Source organism: Hyaena hyaena, unplaced genomic scaffold (genome assembly GCF_003009895.1).
Source record: "Hyaena hyaena isolate Hyena2069 unplaced genomic scaffold, ASM300989v1 scaffold_388, whole genome shotgun sequence".
NCBI lineage: Eukaryota > Metazoa > Chordata > Mammalia > Carnivora > Hyaenidae > Hyaena > Hyaena hyaena.
In genome coordinates, this window is record NW_024081021.1 from 1,333,787 (window position 1) to 1,356,023 (window position 22,237).

Below are 22,237 nucleotides of genomic sequence, written 5' to 3' on the forward strand. Positions count from 1 at the left end.
CCTTCGCCGCTCCTCCCCCTCCCCCTTACTCCGGCTCCTCCACCCTCCTCCCCCTTTTCCCGGCTCCGGCCCGACTGCGCAGCCGCGATCCCGGAGGGAGCGCTCGCCGCCCCGCGCGCGTGCGGCCCCGTGCGCGCTCCTGCTCCGCGCTCCAGCCGGGCGTGGGCGGGCGGCCCGGCAGCCCCGGACCCTGGTCCCGCGCTGGGTTCCCCCGTCGCGGACCCGCGCGCAACCGCGGCCGAGCCTAGCCGGGAAGGTGTGCGGGCCCCGGGACCCGCGGGGGGGGGGGGGGGGGGGGGGGGACGGGAAGAAAGTAGCTGCTTTTCGCGTCTTGAGTCCCTGAACTGCAAAGTTTGATGTGGCTGTATCACGTCCCAACCGTAAGCAGGTAGTGTAGTTTTAATTTGCAAGACAGCCAGTGGCCCCAGTTTATTTTGAGAAGCACCTGCACACAGACACAGCCGAGTAGTAGAGACCTTCTGAGACTGCGGGGAAGGGTGGCCCCGAGGAAAGCCCCTAAGAACAGCGACCCTTGCTAGATTTGATACCCGACACTCGAGCTGGCCTGCCTGGCTGCAAAAGAGGGCAGGCCTGGAGGGCAGCCAGGAGGCGTGTGGAGTGGGTAGGGCGTGGGAAGCTCTGGGGGAAAAACACGCTGAGCGGCTGCTCATCAGCCAGAAAGAAAGGCGTGGGAAGCTGGTAGAGCCCAGAATTAAAGCAGTGGTTGACCTTCTTCACCAGAGACGCCTGGATTATCAAAGACCCGGGCGGGGACAGTGCAAGCTGTGAGCAACCTTGCAAAGGAGAGGTGGCCGGAGGGTGGAGCGTGAACAAGATCCATCCTGCACCTGAAATGTAAACACATGATTGATCCGGAAGCTCTTTAGTGGACCTACCCAAAGCCCCACCCTGAGTGAGACCCAGATTGTGAGCATTGCACCCGATCTTTGTGGACAGCAGCTCCAACTGTTAAATACCTGTTCAAGAAAGCATGTGGACGTGGAGAGTTAATTTCCTGTTCTCAATCAACCGTCCGCTAGGCATTTCCAAAAGCTAGGCTCACTGTTCTTAGGGGCTTTCCTCGGGGCCACCCTTCCCCGCAATCTCAGAAGGTCTCTACTACTCGGCTGTGTCTGTGTCCAGGTGCTTTTCAAAAGCTTCTTCAAAAGGCGAGGGCCACTTTGACGATCCTGCTTTGCTTCAGAAGTGCCCTCCTCATATCCATAGGCACCACACCTTCTGACCACTGGTGTTTCCTAATGTCCCTAAGATAAGACCTCGTAACTCCTCAGACACTAGGTCTTATCATACCTCTTAAGGATAAAATAAGTGTAATAAATAATAGTCAAGTCAGTTACAGTTAACTTTTCAATCCTTTTGCCTACAGTAAGATTGCATATTAAGTTGTCAAAGAAGTTGTTTATCGAATAGAAGATGTTGGAAAATGACTCACCCTTCACCTATACAAATAGTCTTCCAATTGTCTAATTTTTAATTAAAGCATCAGTGACATGTGCATGTCACTTAAATTACTCCCACATGAGGGCTTATCGTTGGATTTCTTCTAGCCAGACCTTACCTTAAGGCTCTGGTATCTGGAGAATTAAACTCCTGATTATAAATGTTATACCATTCCTGCTTTTGCCTGTTTAAGGCACTTGCTAAAGACCCAGACTGCAGGCTTTCTTCAGCTTGTCCACATTTGCAGGATTGTTTGGCCTCTTTAAGCCAAACATGAGAATAATTAGTCCAGGATTCAGAGAAGCAGACCTAACAAACTATCCCAAATAGGAATCAGCTCTACTCTCTTTCTCTGCCTTTTTAATGGCGGGAGAGCCAAATTCTCAGCAAGAGAACCTGTTATGGATTCACTGTTTTGTTTGCTAGGATTATCATCTGTGCAGATAACTTTGCATTTGCATCACTAATAGACTTCTTTCAAAGGGAAAAGGCATTTCAGTAGGACTGAAACAATCTTTAAGGTTGTGTTTGATCCTTTGGCAGGGCCAAGCTAGCTAGTCCTTTTGAAGAGGGATTGATTTCATGAAAGGGCCTGATTTGCCATATGAGTTACAGCATAAATAAAAGGACTTTTGCAATTAACTGCTCACAATGAATAAAATAGTTTGTTCTTTGTAATATATATACATGCAGATGCCAGATCCCATGTCTTTGTTTTTTCCTATTCCAGTGCTCCTCAACTTTGCTAGAAGCAACACTGATGATCACACATTCTTTGAATCTGAGAAATAGCTTTCCTCTTCTGTGATTAGAAGCATCCTTAGAAGTCATCTAATCTTTTCAATTTAAGAACTGCTTCTATATCCTCTATCCTGTCTTTACTGCTACTTGAATACCTTCAGTAAAAGGAAACTCAGTGCTTCTAAAAGCAACCTGCCTTGTTATGAGATAGTGCTAATAAATGATGAAAACAGCAATAATAAAAATGATAGTAATATCTAACATTACCTAGTGCCTACGAGGTACTAGGCACTGAGCCAAGTATTTTCCATGTATTATCTCATTTAATTCTTAGCAACAACTTGATGACATAGGTATTACTATCGTCATTTTTGGAAGTACAGATTAAGTTGGCTCAAAGTAATAGAAATATGAAATCTGAGCAGGGATAAGACGTGAAGGCCAGACTCTCAGCCTGTACTAACTTGTACTCTGCTTTACAGTATACTTTTTAAAATTTCTCTTGAGGCACCTGAGTGGCTCCGTCGATCAAGTTTCCGACTTCGGCGGGTCATGATCTCACAGTTGATAAGTTTGAGCTCCGCACTGTCAGCGCAGAGCCCACTTCAGATCCTATCTCCCTCTCTCTGCCCCTTCCCCACTCCCACTTTCTGTCTCTCAAAAATAAATTTAAAAAATATTTTTCTTTTTTTTTTAATTTTTTAAAAATTTTTTTTAAATTTATTTCTAGGAGAGAGAGACAGCGTGAGCAGGGGAGGGTCAGAGAGAGAGTCACAGACTGAAACAGGCTCCAGGCTCTGAGCTGGCAATCAGCACAGAGCCAGACGCAGGGCTAAAACCCACGAACCAAGAGATCATGACCTAAGAGAAAGTAGGACGCTTAACCGACTAAGCCACCCAGGCGCCCCTAAAAAATATTTTTCTATGCTAAGCCCAAATCTGCCTCCCTTTTATGAGTTTAGAGTCAATGATTATTAAATTCCAGTGGTACAGAGCACGGAGAAGAAAAGGCACAGCGCCTACCCTCAGAGTGTACAGTCTCACATAACTGAGAAGCACAGAAGAGGGGCAGGAATGAAGACAGGAAGCTATAGGAAGGATGCTAAAGGTAAATCTTGAAGAATGTGCTGGAGTTAGCCAGAGAAATAAAGGGGAGCTCGTGCACTCCAGGCTGGCCACTTAGCCCTAAGCCCCTTAAAGCACCCACCCATGTGATCATCACACAGTAGGGAGAAGGTAGAGGCTAAGACAGACAGTATATCCAGACCACCCTTCTCTTAGCCCATCCTTCATGGGTCTGTGGCTTGGGGATTCTTTGGTCTCTGTACCAGCTCTCAGTTTTACCCTGCAAACTCTTTGTCTGAACTACCTGTCGGATCCACTTCTTTGGCTCACTGACCTCATAATCACCACTCACATTTCAGTAGACCAACAGCTCTGGAAAAGGAACACTACACAGGCCTCAGGTCAAAAAACACGGCAATCAGGCCATCCATCAGAGGGGGAGAATAAGACCAAGACATATGTGAAACAATGGCCAAGATTTTAGGACGTCATACAGCCTAGCCTGGCAGAGCTCTGAGCCAGGGTACCTGGATTCCTATCTTGTCTCTGTCCCCTCGCTGAATGACCTTGGGAAGTTATTCCAAAATGGGGTTGTTATGGAGTCAAAACTAAAAACACATGTTAAAGTCAGCAGTGCCTAACACAGCAAGCCCACAAAGTATTAATTGCTATTATTTTGAGTATATGTTGAATTTTTTAAACTTTTTTTAATGTAAGTGTAACTTTATTTTTTTACAATGTTATATTGGTTTCAGATGTACAATATAGTGATTCAACAATTCCATACATTACTTGATGCTTATTACCACAAGTGTCCTCCTTAGACCCATCACCTATTTAACCCAACCTCCCATCCCCCCCACCACTGAATTTCAGAATGCTTTAAAGGGTGACAGTCATGGGGACAGGAATGGAGATATTATTTAAGAAACAACTGGAATAACATATACAAGAGAACGTGAATTACGGCCAGGGATACTGAAGACAGAAGAGAAAGGACATAAAGATCATTGGAAGGTAGAATTGATAGTTTGGTGGGGTGAGGAAGCAGGCACAATGGGTGACAAGTAGGCTTAAACAACTGAGAAGATCCCAAGAGGGTGATAGCATTTGCCATAACAAGAGATATGAAGGTTTTGGGGGGGAGGGTTTTAACGTTATGTCAAAGTAAATGATTCTGTTTCATAAGATTAAGTTAAGATTGAGATGCTCAACTGGAAATATAAAATTAATGACAAAAAATAGAGTTGAGGGACACCTAGTTGGATCAGTTGGTTAAGCTTCTGACTCTTGATTTCAGCTCAGGTCATGATCTCACCGTTTGTGGGGTAGAGCCCCTGCATTGGGCTCTGGGTGGACAGCATGGAGCCTGCTTGGGATTCTCTCTCTCCCTCCCCCTCTCTGCATCTCCCCTGCGCTCTCTTTCTCTCTCAAAATATATAAACATTAAAAAAATAGAGTTGAAACTTAGAAAAGGTGTCAGAGCTAATATTTAAATTTTGAGAGTCATAGTTTAGGAATATTTATATCTATTGCATGCCAAACGCTACATTAGGTTCTGACCGTGACATAGGGCATAGTCCTTGAATTCAAATTGGGGCTACAAATTCTCAGATAATTTCTTTACAATGAGATAAGAATTGGGGTGCAGAGCCAGAAGTATATATTTGGTGTTCCTTAGGCTCATAATTTGGCTCTTTTTCAAGCCAATATATGCTTTTAAATTTTCTTTGAACAGGACACCTGGGTGGCTCAGTCAGTTAAGCCTCTGACTTTGGCTCAGGTAATGATCTTGTAGTTTGTGAGTCTCCCTCTCTCCCTGCCTCTACACTGCTCTCTCTTATGTGCATGATTTCTCTCACTCTCTCTCAAAAACAAATATATTTTTAAATTGCATAGTCCACATTTGTTTACAGGTAAGGTAGAACTCTGCATGGGCAGTAGATGGAGATGAAAGTTCTCAGGTGTCAGCTTTCAGCTCTCACTCTGATGTTCTGAGCAATTCAGTTCTGCTCCCAGATTTGGATATGTCCCAGTACGGTGTTTCTCAATGGAGGTTTTATTAGCATTTGGGGTAGGACAATTCTTCCTTGTGTGGGACCATCCTCTATTTTAATACTGCTCCCAGCCACACTGACATCAACAACAAAAATAACCACACATATTTCAGAATGTCTAGTGTTGGGCTGGAGTGGAGGATGGGGGTGACTGGATTGAGAATGTCTGCCTATCATGTCCCTGGTAGAACCATCATCCCCATCAAACTATTTATTGTAGTATTCCTTTCTATCTCATATAGTATATTTACTGAAATATTGCCCCTCTTATTTCCAATACTTAGCACCCAAGTGACATTTCACTGCCCTCTGTAAATTCACAACCAAGATCCCACCTGCCCTTTTTCACAGTTCCTGGGATCACATAGGAAGGCACCGAATCTAGTCTTTGCAGGTTATGGAAGTCTTCACAGAGGAAGGAACCTCTAGGCTGAGACTTAAAAGACAAGTAGAGAATTAGCCAGGCAAGAACGTATACTCGATACCAAGGATCGAGAGATTACATTAGAAGAAACTAAAGTAGGGGCGCCTGGGTGGCTTAGTCGGTTGAGTGTCCGACTTTCGCTTAGGTCATGATCTCGCGGTTCGTGGGTTCGGGCCCCACGTCGGGCTCTGTGCTGACTGCCAGCTCAGAGCCTGGAGCCTGTTTCGGTCTGTGACTCCCTCTCTCTCTGACTCTCCCTTGCTCACGCTGTCTCTCTCTCTCTCTCCTAGAAATAAAACAAACAAACAAACAAACAAAAAAAAAAAAACCAACCAAACAAAAAAAAAGTTTAAAAAAAAAAAAAAAGAAGAAACTAAAGTAATTCCATTTAAGGATAACAACTGAAGCTAGAAAGGTAAGCAGGGACCAGTCCATTAAGGAGCATGTAAATTGTGTTGAATAATTCACATTTCTTCTTGAGAACAAAAGATGAGTTTTCAGCACAGGAGTAGCCTGGTCTCATATGCTCCTTAGAAATATTTCACCAGCTGCTGGTGGAGAATGAATTGGAGACAGGTGGCCAGACTGGAGATGAGCTGGGAGAATAGTTAGGAGACCATTGCAGCAGTCCAGGTGGGAGAAAATAATGGTCTGAATGAACATATGGACTCAGCATCAACATTTGGTGATATATTTGAAATTGTGTGTTGAGATGAATTCTCATAGAGAAAATAGGTGGTATAGGCAAGAAACGGGTTCCTAGAAAACCCCAACATTTAGACCGTGAGCAAAGGCAGAGGATATAGCAAAGGAGGCTAGAAAGGTAGGATCCATTATGTGGAAATGGAATGGTATGGTAGCCATAGGTATGAACACTTAGGAGTCCCTTCAAGGAAGCACCTACTGTAAGGAGTGTGAATCACTGACATCCTCCAGCCACCATGCCTTTGGGATCCATCACAGCACCCATGCAGAGGCCTCAGTCTCCCCAGATGCTCCCAACAAATGACTGAGCACAGCCAGCTATTCCTGCCCACGCAATTTCCTCTAATGGGCAACCTTTGCTCGGGGGCACCCTAGGAGCCTCACTGAGCCAGTCTGAGAGCATCCCTGCAGACTGAGGCTCTTCCTAGCCCGTCCTTCTTCCTTCTTTCTCTCCTTCTTCACGGGTGCATCTTACACTTTGAATTCAATTTTGCCATATGCTGAGCTAGTACAATTGATATCAATGAAGCAAAGGAGGGAATTTTAAGAGAGTGATCAAGCTGTGTTAAATGCCAGAAAGAGACTGTCAAGGAGGGAGACAGAAAAGTGTCATCAGATCTGTCATTATGGAGGTCAGTGTCAGTCTAACCACTGCAGTTCATAGTCCCTGCTCTGCTGTTGTGTCTTCTCTTAGTTGTATTCTCCCAGATCCCCTTCAGTTTGGTTCTGCGTCATAGTCTTCATACATCTCATCCAGATTCTTTCATTATGGACACATTTAATTTGTTAATATCTTTTGTAAATTTTATTTATTTTTTAAGTAAATTATTTTTTTAATGTTCATTTATTTTGAGAGAGAGAGAGAGGGAGCACCCAGGCACCAGCTGGGAAGAGGGAGAGAGAAAGGGAGAGAGAGAATCCCAAGCAGGCTCCATGCTCAGTACGGTGCCCCATACCGAGCCCGATCCCACAACCCTGGGATCATGACCTGAGCTAAAACCAAGAGTCGGACACTCAACTAAGTCACATCAGGCACCCCTGTTAATATCTTTTTAAACTCTAGTACTAGGAGGTGAGTTCAGTATTCCAAATGCAGTCTGATCAATGTTGACCAAAGGAAGATTATAACTACCTGTTATCTGAACACTATTATAGCCTAAACTTTGATTCAGTTTTTTTATAGCCATGACAAACTCCTAGCCACTGTACTGCTCAACACCAATGGATGCAATTCAGATGACAGAATCCTCAATTCCAACCTGGATACTGAGTCCTGATTTTAAAAATCCCCAAAACCCATATTTGCTCCCCTCTGAATCAGATCATCAAAGGCGTTCTAGAAGCCTCATTGCCATAAAATGCCAGGGACAAGAAACTTGGCCTTATGCATCCTACTATGAATTTCCTGTCTTGCCAAGAGTTCATCAGACCAGATATCATCTTCTCATCACCAAGCATATACAATAACACCAACAACAAAACAAGGCACAGAGTGCCTCTACCCAATATTGCAACCACGTGAAGTCTTGCAAAGACAAGTTAGACAAGATCCTATAGATGTGTTTGGATAGATAAGAACTTCCTATCTGCTTGAGAAGCCAGGGGTTCAAGGGGGTGATCTTTGGTCAGCCCTGTAGTTAATATCTTTTTAACTCAACTAATCATTGAGGGGTCCAGGCTGTGTGAAAAATAGACGACAAAGTATCAAATGACTGCAAGAAAGTACAGGCGGGATACAGGCTGGGAAAGAGACTAAAAGATGCTAAAATAATCTTATGGATGAAGCTCCTGATTATATTAAACTTTTATCCCATGATACATTAGAGCATAGTGTTTCCTGGTTCTATTTTACATAATATCTAGCCTATAGTTTCCCTTAGATACCCTCAGTTAAAGGGCATTGCCCTGTACCTTAGTTTCCAAATATAGAGTGAGGCCACTGTGGGGCAAGATCGAGTTGGTCCTGAACAAATGTGTTTATATACACTTTTGCCAGGGTAGATAACTGCCCAGAGTGTTATCCTGCTGGCCTTTTTAAAATCAAGCTTTATTCTAGGAGCACCTGGGTGGCCCAGTTGGTTAAATGTCTGACTCTTGACTCTTGGTTTTGACTCAAGTCATGATCTCATGGTTCATGAGTTAAAGCCTCACGTAGGGATCTGCACTTCAGTGAGGAGCCTGCTTGGGACTCTCTATCTCCCTCTCTCTCTGCCCCTCCTCTGTGCTCTCTCTCTTTCTAAAAATAAATAAGTAAACTTAAAAAAAAAGAAGAAGAAGCTTTATTCTAGTAACAGTTACTCCTTTAGGAGGACTCCAACCCCTACTCCCAACCAAACCTATGGTAAAGCAATCTGCTTATAGATCTAGAAAGTTCATCTCTTTGGGGAAAAAAAATTCACTAATTTGGTTTAAACCTAGTATGGAGGTTTTCTTGAACAAAACACACCAAAAAAATAGAAATAAAAGCTCAGTTAAATAATTCAAATAAAGTGCCAGGAGTTTTCCATTATTCCTACTCCCTGCTCACAGTTCAAGGTGATGTCAAGATAACTCAGATCTCTGCCTAAGACATGGATGCATTTGCTGGGTCTGAGCTCATAGCAAAGCCCATCTGGATGAATCAAGGCATGTTTCTTCTCAGTATTAGAGCCAAACTTCCTGCCTGGAATCTGATCATCTTTGTTACTTAAAGACACTTTTAGGACTGCCTGGGTGGCTCAGTCGGTTAAGCATCTGACTCTTGACTTTGGCTCAGAGCATGATGATCTCATGGTTCATGCATTCAAGCTATGTCGGGCTCTGCACTGAGCATGGAGTCCATCTGAGATTCTCTCTCTCTTTCCTTCTGCCTTTCACTTCCACTCTCTCTCTCTCTCAAATAAAAACTAAAATATGTATATATGTTTAAACCAGGACTAGATTATGAACTTCCCTAGCTAAGCATCTGATACCAACAGAACAGTTTAAATGTGTTGATGGGATAACAAAAGGAAGGAAGGTCATGACAATTTCCCTGCTGATTTGTATTTTGTTTACAAATAGCCAAGCTCTCTGTGAAATTTGTGAATAGTCTTTTACAAGCATAAATGTGGCACCTCGTGTAGGCAGTCTTTCTCTATCTCAATCTCAAAACTGTTAACTGGGCACCAATATCTGAAAATGTTTATGTGAACTTTTAAGGCTGAAAAGTATAACACTCTTAAGTTGCTGATACTAGTATTTAGAGTTTACCTCTCACCCACCTCTCTGGTCATTCCAAATAAACCCAAAACACCATGTCTGCAAATCTGAATGCAGTGTGTTTCTTCTACATAGTGCATGCAATTCTCTTAATTAGTTCTCTCTGGCCCCATTTTCTTTGTCTTCTGATAATACTACAGCCTGGGCAATAAACATGTTTCTTAAAATGCCAACAATGGAAATATGGAAGTCCTGAGGGGAAGCTAAATTTGGAATGAATATGAGTTTGCTTTTAAGTATGTTGAGTTTGAGAATATGAAAGGGGCATTAAGGAGGAGACATTACAAGGACAGTGACAGATTTAGGAAGTGCAAGAGGGAATTAGATCGTGATGTGTAAATATGAGTCATATAAATAAAGATGGTAGAATCAATCATGAGATGTCTAAGTGAAAGTTTGAGAGGTAGAGCAATGGTGAGCAATCCTTTCTTTCTTTCTTTCTTTCTTTCTTTCTTTCTTTCTTTCTTTCTTTCTTTCAAGAAAGGACCACTTAAAACAGCAGAAAGTGTTTACAAACCTTCTTCTTAAAACATTAAATGAAAATAATGTTACTGGCTTCCATAACAAACCTTACACTCTGGGATGATTTATTGAGATATGAATATCTATTTTTCTCCCAGGCAGTGTTTTCTAGCTTGTCCTCGCTTGATATATTTGTGATGTAGAATTTAAGGTAAAGAGACTGTAGACCTGAGTGGAGAATTGAGAAGAGAAGGGGAATAATTTATCTAGGAAGGAGTTAAGTCAACCTTCAAAGTGCTGGAAGAAAGGGAAAAGAGAGGTAACCAAAAGCCCAATCAACTAGGTCCTAGAGAAAGAGTTTGGGGTTTATTTAGACAGAGAATAGAATGGAACCCAAGTGTAACTCTGTAACCATAAATGTGTTCTCTGATGTTCTTTGAGAGCTGCAAATAAAGTTGGAATACCTTTTTAAAATTACTCTTTATATGTGATCCTGAGCAGAGTCGGAGGCATGTGCGACCCCAGGACTTATTAGAAGGATGCCCATGAGAAATTTGGCAGTGGGTTTGAACTGCTAAAATGTTATCTATTCATACTAAGAAGTCATGACACAGCAACAGCTTTCAAATCTTTTCTAACTTAATTTGCATTGCTTTTCAGCGTTTATAAATGTTTTCACATTTATATCCTCTTTTATCTTTGGAATGAATGATTCCTTAAACTATTATCGTCTGTAATTTACAGATGGGGAAATTGAAGCTTAGAGAAGTGAAAACCGGAAAGAGATCAGGCTTAATGATTAGTTCCACTCAATGGAACACCTACTGAGCCTTGCTTACTGAGATTCAGGTTGTGCTAGAGAGTGGGGACGAAATGATGGTTAAAATGTCCGTGCAGTCTCCAGCCACTATATCATCCTTTCTTTACTCTTCCCCAGTTCTCTTGGAGAGGACTTCTATCTCCTGTAAGCCTGGGCCAGGCTGCCTTATAACGAGATCCAACTCTGAGCGTCACCGACACAAATAGCCCTGGAATCAATTCCAGGGTACGCTGATGGTTCCATGCCTGTGCTGTAGTTAGCAAAATTGCAAAGGTAAGGAAGATATGGGAACTCTTACATACTACTGAGTGGAAAATAAATTGGTACAATTACATTAGAAGGCAATCTAGCAACATCTATTAAAAAGCAAGATGTCCTTATCTTACAATCTAACAATTCCATTTCTCTCTCTCTCTATATATATATATGCAAGAAACTCTCCCTTCAACGCATAAGGAGTCATATAAATGACGACTCCTTGAAGCATCCTGTGTAATGGGAAAAGAATTGGAAACAACCTAAATGTTTATCATCCTGAGAATGGTTAAGGAAATTGTTGTATGACCACACAGTGGAATACTATATTGTAGTTAAAATAAGTAAACTAGAACTGGAGCTATAATATGCCTCAATCTCAAAAACTAGAATATCTAGTGAAAACAAAAGAGTGGCAGGAGACCCATAAAGCATGTTACCATTTACATTAACTTTTGACCCATGGAATAATAGTACGTATTTCCATGTGTGATAAACAGTTAAAAATACTCGAAGTCATAATAACTGTAAATTTAGGATAGTTGTTACCTCTGCTGAAAAAGAAAGATAATGATAGAGCATGCAGAAGCCTTTAGCCAACTCTGTATTATCCCCCACCCTCGCCCCGCCGAAAAGTGGATTGGAAACAAATATGGCAAAAAGTAAAGGTTTGAGAAAAATTGGTAGGAAAGATGAGTTTGTAATATTATTTTCTATATCCTATATAGGAAAGATGAGTTTGTAATATTATTTTCTATATCCTATATGCTTGAAATATTTCATTTAAATATATAAATGGGCTTAATGGTAGAATTATGGGATTTTTTTCCTTTGTGCAGAAATTTCTTCCCCCCCTTTTTCCCCACGTTAAAATTCCATCCATTCTTTGATATTTAACTCAAGTCTCACTACCTTATTGAGAATTTCTATGACAATCTTGTCAGTCCATACTATGCTCTCCCTTTTCTAAACCACAATAGGTCTATAAAGTTCTTTTGTATTCTATGATGATTCTATCAAAATGACTCATTCTTCTCAGTATGCTGGAGCCACATTTTAGATACTGAGAAGTAGAAAGAAAAAATAAAGCTCTCTTATATACTATGTTCGTATGAAGAGAATTCTTTCATGTTGTTGTTTAAGTATATATTGCCTTGCATTAATATTTAGCTTTATTGTACACAAACCCTGTTTCTCTGATTATATTGTAAGAGCCTTAAGATCAGGGAGAATGTCTTGAACTTTTATTTATTTATTTATTTATTTATTTATTTATTTATTTATGTCTTGAACTTTTAAAATCCTTCCCCTGTGCCCAGTGGAGTCTAACCAGATACTTATTAAAGAAAAGTGATCTATAAACCAATAATTATTACCCTTCCTATAAAGCCTTTATCTAGAAAGCTGAAAATACTAGTTGGAGCTACATTTGCTTTTATTTTCCCAGAGAGAGAATAGTAATGAGCTGTGAAATGACCAAAATTCAGGCAGCAGAAGGGAAAAAAAGAAATAGCGGGTTTGTATATTACACATTCTGGATAATCAGCTCTTGAATGATTAAGTGTGGAAAATCTCTTATGAGTAAAAGCAGATTTTAAAATTTTATTTTATGACTATGGACTTGTTTTATAGATCATTTCCAGTTTTCAGATGATCCTAGTCCAAACTTACAATTTATTTTAGAAAAACATTTCCTCTTATGCTATGCTACGTAGCCACACACAAATGTACCTTGTTAAGATTCTGCCTTCATTCTAGTATTTAGTTCTCCTCAGAACCAAAAGTTGGGTATTGAAGAATGAGATCAATTTCAGAATCAGTATGCTTACTTTTAGCAAAAGCAGTAGCTGCTAGGTCAAAACTACTACCACTTTTGTGTTTGAAGAGTTTCTCAAGGAACTTTCAGGAAAATCATAAGATATTTTTTATTGAACCAGGCCATAATCTCATGGCTCTTTGGCCTAAGTACTATAACACTCAAAACAGTTCTCTAAATTAAAACTTACCTCCATCTGTATTTATGACTGCATTTTTTAACTTTACAGTGTGCCTCAGGGAATTATATCTTTTATTACCCTTCTCTATCTCTATGTCATTTGTGTCCTAACGAAAACAACTACAGGCACAAAAATATCACGCAATTTGGTAAGAGATCATACATTCCCTCATTTTCACTCATTTTTAAATGTTAGTGTTGAAGCAAAACCCTGAAGTAAAGTAACCAGAATTTCCTATAGTAACGAGAGGCCTTATCATTGGTCTCTGCAATTTTTCCTTCCCCGAAATAAAGTCAGAAAAATGCTATTATACACATTGTGTTTAGATTGGGTTCTAAAATTTCCCTAAAGGATAAGTGTTTGTAACTTAGAATTAATTTCCCAGGGAAATATTGTGATTATGGTTAGATTTAAAACTCAATATATTAGGGGAGCCTGGGTGGCTTAGTCGGTTAAGCATCCGACTTTTGCTTAGGTCATGGTCTCGCGGTTCGTGGGTTCGAGCCCCGCGTCGGGCCCTGTGCTGACTGCCAGCTCAGAGCCTGGAGCCTGTTTCAGTCTGTGACTCTCTCTCTCTCTGACCCTCCCCTGCTCACGCTGTCTCTCTCTCTCTCTCTCTCTCTTCTAGAAATAAATTAAAAAAAAAATAAAATTCATAAGTATTTCAATAGTTTCATGAAGCTACAGTGAGCTTAACTAAATCCCTATTGTTAAAAACTCTTTGCACTACTATAAGTAACATTGTAATTTATAACTCTGTATACAGATTTTCANCTAGAAATAAATAAAAAACATTAAAAAAAAAACCCAATATATTAGTAGGTATGAGAGGATAGTGGATTAAGAAATTGTATCCTGTTTTCTTATCAATAAGTTTATCATAGTAAGAAGAGAAGTATTTTTCCCTTCTCTGCTCTAGAGGGAGGGTTAAGATGGTGATTTTCTAAAGCCTCAGGGAGGCAGAAAACATAGCTCTCTGGCAGGGGACGGATTTCTAAGCAAAGAGGAGTGACTTCACTTCAGGAGAATTGGGATCTGTTGAACCCAGAAGGATAGAGAACCAGACAGGAGTCAGTTTCCATAAATGGTAAAGACCTACGTCTATTCCTAGATAACAGATCAGGATAGTATATACCTCTGATGAGGTTGCCAGCAAGGATATCTTGCCTCAAAAGCAGTTAAAGTATTAATTTATGCTAAGCTGAAACAAGTCAAGGGTATATATTATAAACTCAAGGTTACTGTTAAGAGAATAGTAAAATTATGCATAAACAATATAATGTATAAATAGAAGAAAGATAGCAGAATAATTTTTCTAAGTAGTCAATTAAGTCAAAGGAAGGCGAGAAAGAAGGACCAAGTAACAAGTAGGATAAATAGAAAACAAAATAGTAAGATGTTAGCTATGAATCCAAATATATCTTTAATCGCCATAAATGTAAATGGCATACCATTCCATTAAGAAACAGAGATTCCCAAATCAGTTTTAAATATATATTTAATAATATCATATTATAAGTATATATATACTGTTTACAAAAGATATAAAAGTTACAATATAAAATTATTGTCTCCCTCCCTCTCTGCTCCTCCCCCACCCATGCTGTCTCTATCTCTCATAAATAAATAAACTTTAAAAAATAAAATAAAATAAAATTATACCACAGAAGTACCTGAGGGTGTGCCATGCCCCTTCAGACCAGCTACTCCCATTAGATTTCCAAGGCCGTAGTCCCAGTCCCAGAAGCAGCAGTACCTCTGTAAGGGGGTTGGGGGCTCCTGGACTCCGGTCTTCTGGAGAAAGGTCAGGGACAGGGTCAGTATTGTGGGCATAAGTATATCTTCCCAAGTTCTCTTATAGTCCATGCTGGGACTCCCTGGCTTCTTTGGTTGGTTCTGAGTACTATTTCTTTTACAAAATACACTTTGTAGAACTGATTAGGTTACCTTGTTTATTTCACTGGAGTTTGTACCTTTTTGACTCCATCTTCCAAAACAGGTATATTGGGGAAAACATTAGTCTAATAAAATCCTAGACAGAGAAAAATAAATTAATAAATAAACTAATACCACAAAAAAGTTTAAGGTGAAACAAAGACATCTTATGCAAACACTAACCCAAAGTAAGCTGGGATAGCTATACAATAATATATAAAGTAGACTCTAAGGAAAGAAGCATTGTTAGAAATAAAGTGTGATAACTTTATTTAAAAGCAAAGTCCTTTAAAGCAAAAGGACTGCAGAAACTGCAATAGACAAATCTATAATCACAGCAGGAGTCTTTAATACATCTCTCAGTGTTGGAAAGAATGAGAAAAAATTAGTGAGGGTACACAACATTTAAACATGACTAACAAAATTGACACAATTAATCCATATGGAATAGTTCATGCAACAACTGCAGAATTACTTTTGTTTCATGTGAGCATTGAACATTTACTAAAAGTGACAATCACTTAGGCCATAGAGCAAGAGTCACCATATTTCAAAAGACTGAAATCATACAGAGTATGTTCTTTGAGCAGAGAGGGTTAAGTTAGCAGTCAACATTTTTTTTTTAAAACTGCAAAGTTTCCAAGAAATTAGGCAATATACTTGTAAATAATCCATCAGTCGAAGAAAAAATAACAATGGAAATGAAAAAATATTTTAAACTAAATAAAAATATGACACATTAACACAGCTAAAACTGTTTTTGGTGAGGAATTTATCATCTTAAGGGCTGAAATGTATAGCTTTAAACAAGAATTACCTAAGTATCCATCTCAAGAACTTATGGGGAAAAGAACAATTGACCCTGAAGAAAGTATAAAAATGGTAATGATAGGGGCACCTGGTGGCTCTGTTGGTGGGGCATCCGACTGTTGGTTTCAGCTCTGCTTGAGATTCCCCCCCCTCTTGTTCCTCCACTCACACTCTCTCTGTCTCTCTCAAAATAAGTAAATAAGCTTTAAAAAATTAATAAAGCAAAAAAATGTAAAGATAAAGTGAAGAGGAAAAAATTAATGAAAAATGTGGAGAAGAGTCACTAAAAAAATAATAGAACTGGTAAATCGATAGCAAGACAGTTCACACATATAAAACAGACACACAAACAAAAAGGGTACATATTACCTTTATCAGGCTTGGAAATCACCGTAAATCCTACAGACATTACAAGTTGAAGTGAAAATATTTTAGAAAACCTAATGTCAATAAGTTTGAAAATGTCGATGAAATGGGAAATTTCCAGAACAACCCACCTTACAATAAGTGACAGCAAAGAAGTAGTCCTATCAACCAAAGAAACTAAATAGTGATTAAAAATATTCACACAATAGGGGTACCTGGGTGGTTCAGTCGGTTTAGTGTCGGACTTCAGCTAAGGTCATGATCTCAGGGTCCATGAGTTTGAGCCCCACGTTGGGCTCTGTGCTGACAGCTCGGAGCTGAAGCCTGCTTCACATTCTGTATCTACCTCTCTCTCTGCCCCTCCCCTCTCATGCTCTGTCTGTCTCTCTGTCTCTCTCTCTCTCAAAAATAAATAAACATTAACAAAAATTTAAAAAAAAAATCTTCTCCCAAAAATCTCCATAACTTGATGACTTCACCAGTATATTCTTCTAAATATTTAAGGAAGAAGTAATACCAATCATATACAAACTTTTTCAGAGAACAGAAAAAGGAAATGATAATTTATTTTATGAGGCCAATAACGTGCTGATCCCCAAACCTGAGGTCATTACAAGAAAGGAAATTACAGACCAGTCTCTCTCTTATCAAAGATGAAAAAAACTTCTAAATTAAATATCAGCAAAACAAACTCAATAATATATTATACATAAAATATGTGTTTATTTCAAGTATTCAAAGTTGGTTTAACCTTAAAATCTTACTCTATACCCAATTAATGGTCTAAAAGAAAATGCATACATTCCTCCCTGTAGATGCAGGAAAGTAATTTAATAAAATTCAACATCTTTTCATGATTTAAAACTCTTAGCAAACTAGGGATTTCCTCTCTTTTTGGTAGTCTTTTATTTTGAAATAGTTTTAGACTTCTAGAAAAGTTGTAATAAAAGAGGAAGAACTCCTGTATCACTTTCAGCAAGATTCTGTAATTATTTACATTTTATCACATTTGTCTTTTTAATGTCACTTTGTCTATTTAAAAGCTATTTACTTTTCTGAACTATTTAAGAGACATGATATCTTTCTATCACTAAAATGCTTCAGTATGTTTTTCTTAAGGACAATCCATGCACATAACCATAGTAAATTACCAAAACCAGGATATATAATTTAATATAATCTACAGACCTTACTGAATCTAACCAGTTTTTCTAATACAATTTTTGTAATTTAAAAAATGAATTTTTTTTTTTTTTGGTCCAGAGTCCAATCCAGGATCGCACATTACATGAATTGTCATGTCACTTTAATCTTTTAAAATCTAAAATAATTCGTTATCTTTATTTTTTATTTTATGATCCTGATGTTTTGAAGAGCACAAGCTTGTTCTTATGCAGAATGTATCCCTCCTGGGTTCAATTAATGTTTCCTCATGAATTGATTCAGATAATGCATTTTTGGCAGGAATACCAGAGAAGTAATACTATACCTGTGACAGTGTATTCCATCAGGATGCCCATGGCTTTGATTTGTCCCATTACTGATATTGTTAACTTCAATCACCTAGTTAAGGTGATGTATATCACATTCCTCTATTATCAAATTAAAGTTTCCTCTATGTAACTAAAGGCATTTTATGTGGAGATATTTTGAAATTATATAAATATCTTGTTTTTCATTAAATTTCACCCATTAACTTTCTTTTGAAAGTTTATTTATGGTCGGGGGGAAGGGGCAGAAAGACAGGGAGAGAGAGAATTCCAAGGAGATTCTGCACTGCCAGCACAGAGCCTGACGCAAGGCTCAAACTCATGAACTCTGAGATCATGACCTGAGCCGAAACCCAAGAGCATTATGCTTAACTGACTGAGCCACCCAGTTCCCCTCACCCACTAACCTTTAACATCTTTTGATGATTCTTTCCTGAATTAATAATTACTCTGATTACAAAATGATGATTTTCCAATCTAATCATTTATTAGTTAGAATTTCAAAACTGGGTCAAAGACTTGAACAGTTACTTCCAAAAAGAGAATATTCGAGAGTACAATAAACACAGCAAAAGCACAAGGTAAAATTAGAAGATGGGGAGCCACTGGAACTCTCTTTTATGCTGCTGGTGGTAAATTGGTACATGACTTTGGAAAACTGTTTGGCAGTTTCTAAGAAAACTGAATATGTGTGTAACCTACAAACCAGCAGTGGTCAAAATTTGGAAAAACCAAAATGTCCATCAATAGTAGAATGGCTACATAGATTAGGTATCTCTGTGCAGTGCGATGCTACACAGAATGAGAATGGACAGACTGCTTGCTACACACAGATAAGGGTTATAAATATGTCAAGTAAAAGAAACAGTACACAAAAAGTTGCATTTATTTAAGGTTCCAAAACAGAAGAGATTAGGTTACTGTGATAGAATTCAGGATGGTGAGTATCTTTTTTTTTCCTTTTTTAATGTTTATTTATTTTTGAGAGAGAGAGTGTGAGCAGGGGAGGGTCAGAGAGAGAAGGAGACACAGAATCCGAAGTGGGTTCCAGGCTCTGAGCAGTCAGCACAGACCCTGATGCAGGGCTCAAACCCATGAACCATGAGACCATGACCTGAGCCAAAGTCAGATGCTTAACTGACTGAGCCACCCAGGGGCCCCAAGGATTGTGAGTATCTGACTGGAGGTTGTAACTGAGTGGGGGCATTGGGGATTTCTAGAGTATTAGTGGTCCCCCTTGATCTTCATAATAGTCACAAGGGCATGTTTACTTTGTGAAAATCCATTGAACTCTTACTCTCCTGATTTGTGCCATTTTATTTATTTATGGTATAGTCAATAAAAGGTTTATGTAAAAAGTTATACTCACTTGAATACTTGTAGAACAGACATAACACAGAACACGATTTATAACCAAGTAAAATTCTATTTGTTTGAATTTGCCCAATCTAAGAATATCCTATAAGTGGAAATCCAAATGTACAAAACAGAAAATTACTTGTGGCACAAAAGCACCTTTCACTTTACAAAGCAACACATCGGATGCATGAAAGGAACAAGGATAAGAACAATAGCAGATCCATTTTTCAATTTTGTAAATCTATCCTAAGGAAAGAAATGACTCAACAGAAGCACAAAGCTTGCTGTGAAAATGTTCCTTTTGAACATTACATCTGCTGGCAAAATACTAAAATCAACCCAAAAATCCAACTCCTGGATCAAGATTTAATAAATTATGATATGTCAGTAGAAGAAAATAACATACATTAAAGATGATGTATAGAATACCTTACAGAAACACTAAGAAAATTTGCAGGTACAATGTTAGGTAGAAAAATTGAAATGCAAGATGATATGTATACCGTGATTCTAACCACGTAGTGGTGAACCGATAGGTAAGATGAAAAAATAAAACTTGTGTTGGAGTGAAAAATTTATGGATTTTTTTTTTTGAGGGCTCGAGGGGGGTAAACTTCCCTCTCTTCCCTCTAACTATTCTCTCTGTCTCTCTGTCTTTCTCTCTCTCTTTTTTTTGAAGATCTAATTGGCTTTATTAAATGATTCACGAATGAGACACCATTCCATCCAGCAGGTAGAAGGGCATTCCTCTCCATGAATACTCTTTGCAATTATTTGGACCAGTTAGAGTTCTTTTGTTGCAAGCAATAGAAATGAACTTAAATTTAAAAAAGAGAGAGATGTATGGAGCCATAGAGGAGTAACTTAGAGAATGAAAGGAACAACTGAATGTCCAAGAGGAAAGAAGAGCCAGGAAGTTTACAGACATCTTAGAAACATTTCCTGACCAGCTCTCCGGTATTCTGGCCCCCCCCCACCCTCCCCCCACCCCATGACTTGTTTCAAATGCCTTCTGTCCCTATGTGCCTTTCCTCGAGATTCAGATTTTGCGGGGAGAAAATCTGATCATCCCAGCCTGAGTCAGGTATCCACCTTGCCCTGTGGCAATCACATGAGGACAACCTGGAGTTGAGGAACGGCACTTTCCTAAGGGACAAGGGTAGTGTTGTCACCAGAAGAACAGGGAGCCGACAGATGCCAGGTGGCCCAAACGGCAGTTCCAGGAAATCTCCATCACCTTTTCAATAAGTCAGAATATTACTACCTTCTTATAGTAAATGAAAATATGCTTATTGGAAAAATTTGCACAATTTAGAAAGGTAGACAGTAAAAGAGTAATGGAAAAGCAAGCATCCTTTATCCCACTATCCATCCTTTACCCCCTACCCATAACCTTGTATTTATTATCTATTGCTTAACAAATTGTCCTCAAACATAGAGTGCCCAGAGGCAGAAAGTAGATTCATGGTTGCCTAGGCCTGGGAGGACTGGGGATCATAGCTAAAGAGAACAGGATTTCCCCTTTTTTTTTTCAAGATTAAAAAAAAGATTTACTGTTTATTTATTTTTGAGAGACAGAGAGACCAAGCATGAGCAGGGGAGGGGCAGAGAGAGAGGGAGACACAGAATCCAAAGCAGGCTCTAGGTTCTGAGCTGTCAGCACCGAGCCCAACATGGGGCTCGAACTCACGAACCACAAGATCATGACCTGAGCCAAAGTCGATTGCTCAACCGACCGAGTCACCCAGGCGCCCTAGAATTTTTTTTAAATCGTGTTCTAAAATTGGGTTGTGGAAATGGTTGCACAACTCTCAGTATACTAAACCGCTGAAGTTTTAATGGGCACATGTTAAGGTATGTGAATTACAGCTCACTAAAGCTGTATTTAAAAACTACTAGTTTAACCAACCAACTCAATTTGCCCCAGACTTCCCTGGTTTTAGCATTGACAATCCCATATCCCAGGAAACTTCAGTCCTAGGGAAACCTGGGCGGCTGATCGTCCTATACAAAATGTAGCAGCTTAAGACAATAAACATTTGTGAGCTCAAGAATCCAGGAGGAACTTAACTGGGAAACTCAGGGCGGCAGTCAAAATGTCAGTGGGGATGGAGTCCCTGGGCGGCTCAGTTGGTTAACTGTCTCACTCTTGATTTTGGCTCAGGCCGTCGGCTCAGTTGGTTAACTGTCTCACTCTTGATTTTGGCTCAGGACTGTCTCACTCTTGATTTTGGCTCAGGCCGTAATCTCATGGTTCACGAGTTCAAGCCCTGCCCTCAGGGCTCTGCGCTGACAGCTCGGAGCCTGCCTGGTTTTCTGTCTCCCTCTGTCTCTCTGCCCCTCCTCTGCTTGCTCTCTCTCTCTCTCTTTCAAAATAAATAAAAATAAGCTTAAAACAAAAAGGTGCCAATACCAGGAAGCAAGAATCATGGGGCTGTCCCGGAGGCTGGCTCCCATAAGCCATTATGCAAACTCTAACCCCATCAGCATTTTACTAACATTTTGTTGGTTTTCAAACTAAAACCTACCCATTATGGAACATATGAACAGCGTTAAGAGTCCAAGAGAAAAACCTGTTATGGTGAATACCTTAGTATATAAATTTTACTTCTATCTCTGATTAGGTAGGATAGATCTCTAGGTGTGCAATTATTATAGCACATGGTTGAAGTATCTTAAGACTTGTTACCTCTTACCAAATTGTATGATACCCGCATTGTATCAGAGCACCCATTTTGCCATACCCGTGGTAGCCTTAAGTATGATTGTTAGTAACTCTGCCAATTTCTGTGTGAAAACTTGTATCTCCTTGCTTCCGAGTGCCTTTTTAACAGTAAGGTTAAACATTTTCCCATGTTTAGTGGCCGCTGTTAATAAGTAAGAATGTAAATCCTTCCTAGATATATTCATGCATTCATTTGATATTTGTTGAGGGCCTACTGTAAGAATATGGAAGTACCCCAGCTCCCAAGATGCTCACATTCGTGTGAGTGAGATTGGAGAAGGAAGTGGTTCAAGGCATTCTAATCTGAGGAAATATTTAAAAAGCA

The 22,237-nt window shown here is 39.6% G+C and overlaps 1 non-coding gene across 1 annotated transcript; it reads left to right on the plus strand.

Moving 5' to 3' along the window:
* The first annotated feature begins 12,229 nt into the window (after positions 1-12,229).
* On the plus strand, positions 12,230-12,302 carry LOC120244641. Its single transcript, XR_005531595.1, has one exon. It is a non-coding gene; the product is annotated as a small nucleolar RNA SNORD59 (small nucleolar RNA).
* The last annotated feature ends 9,935 nt before the right edge of the window (positions 12,303-22,237 follow it).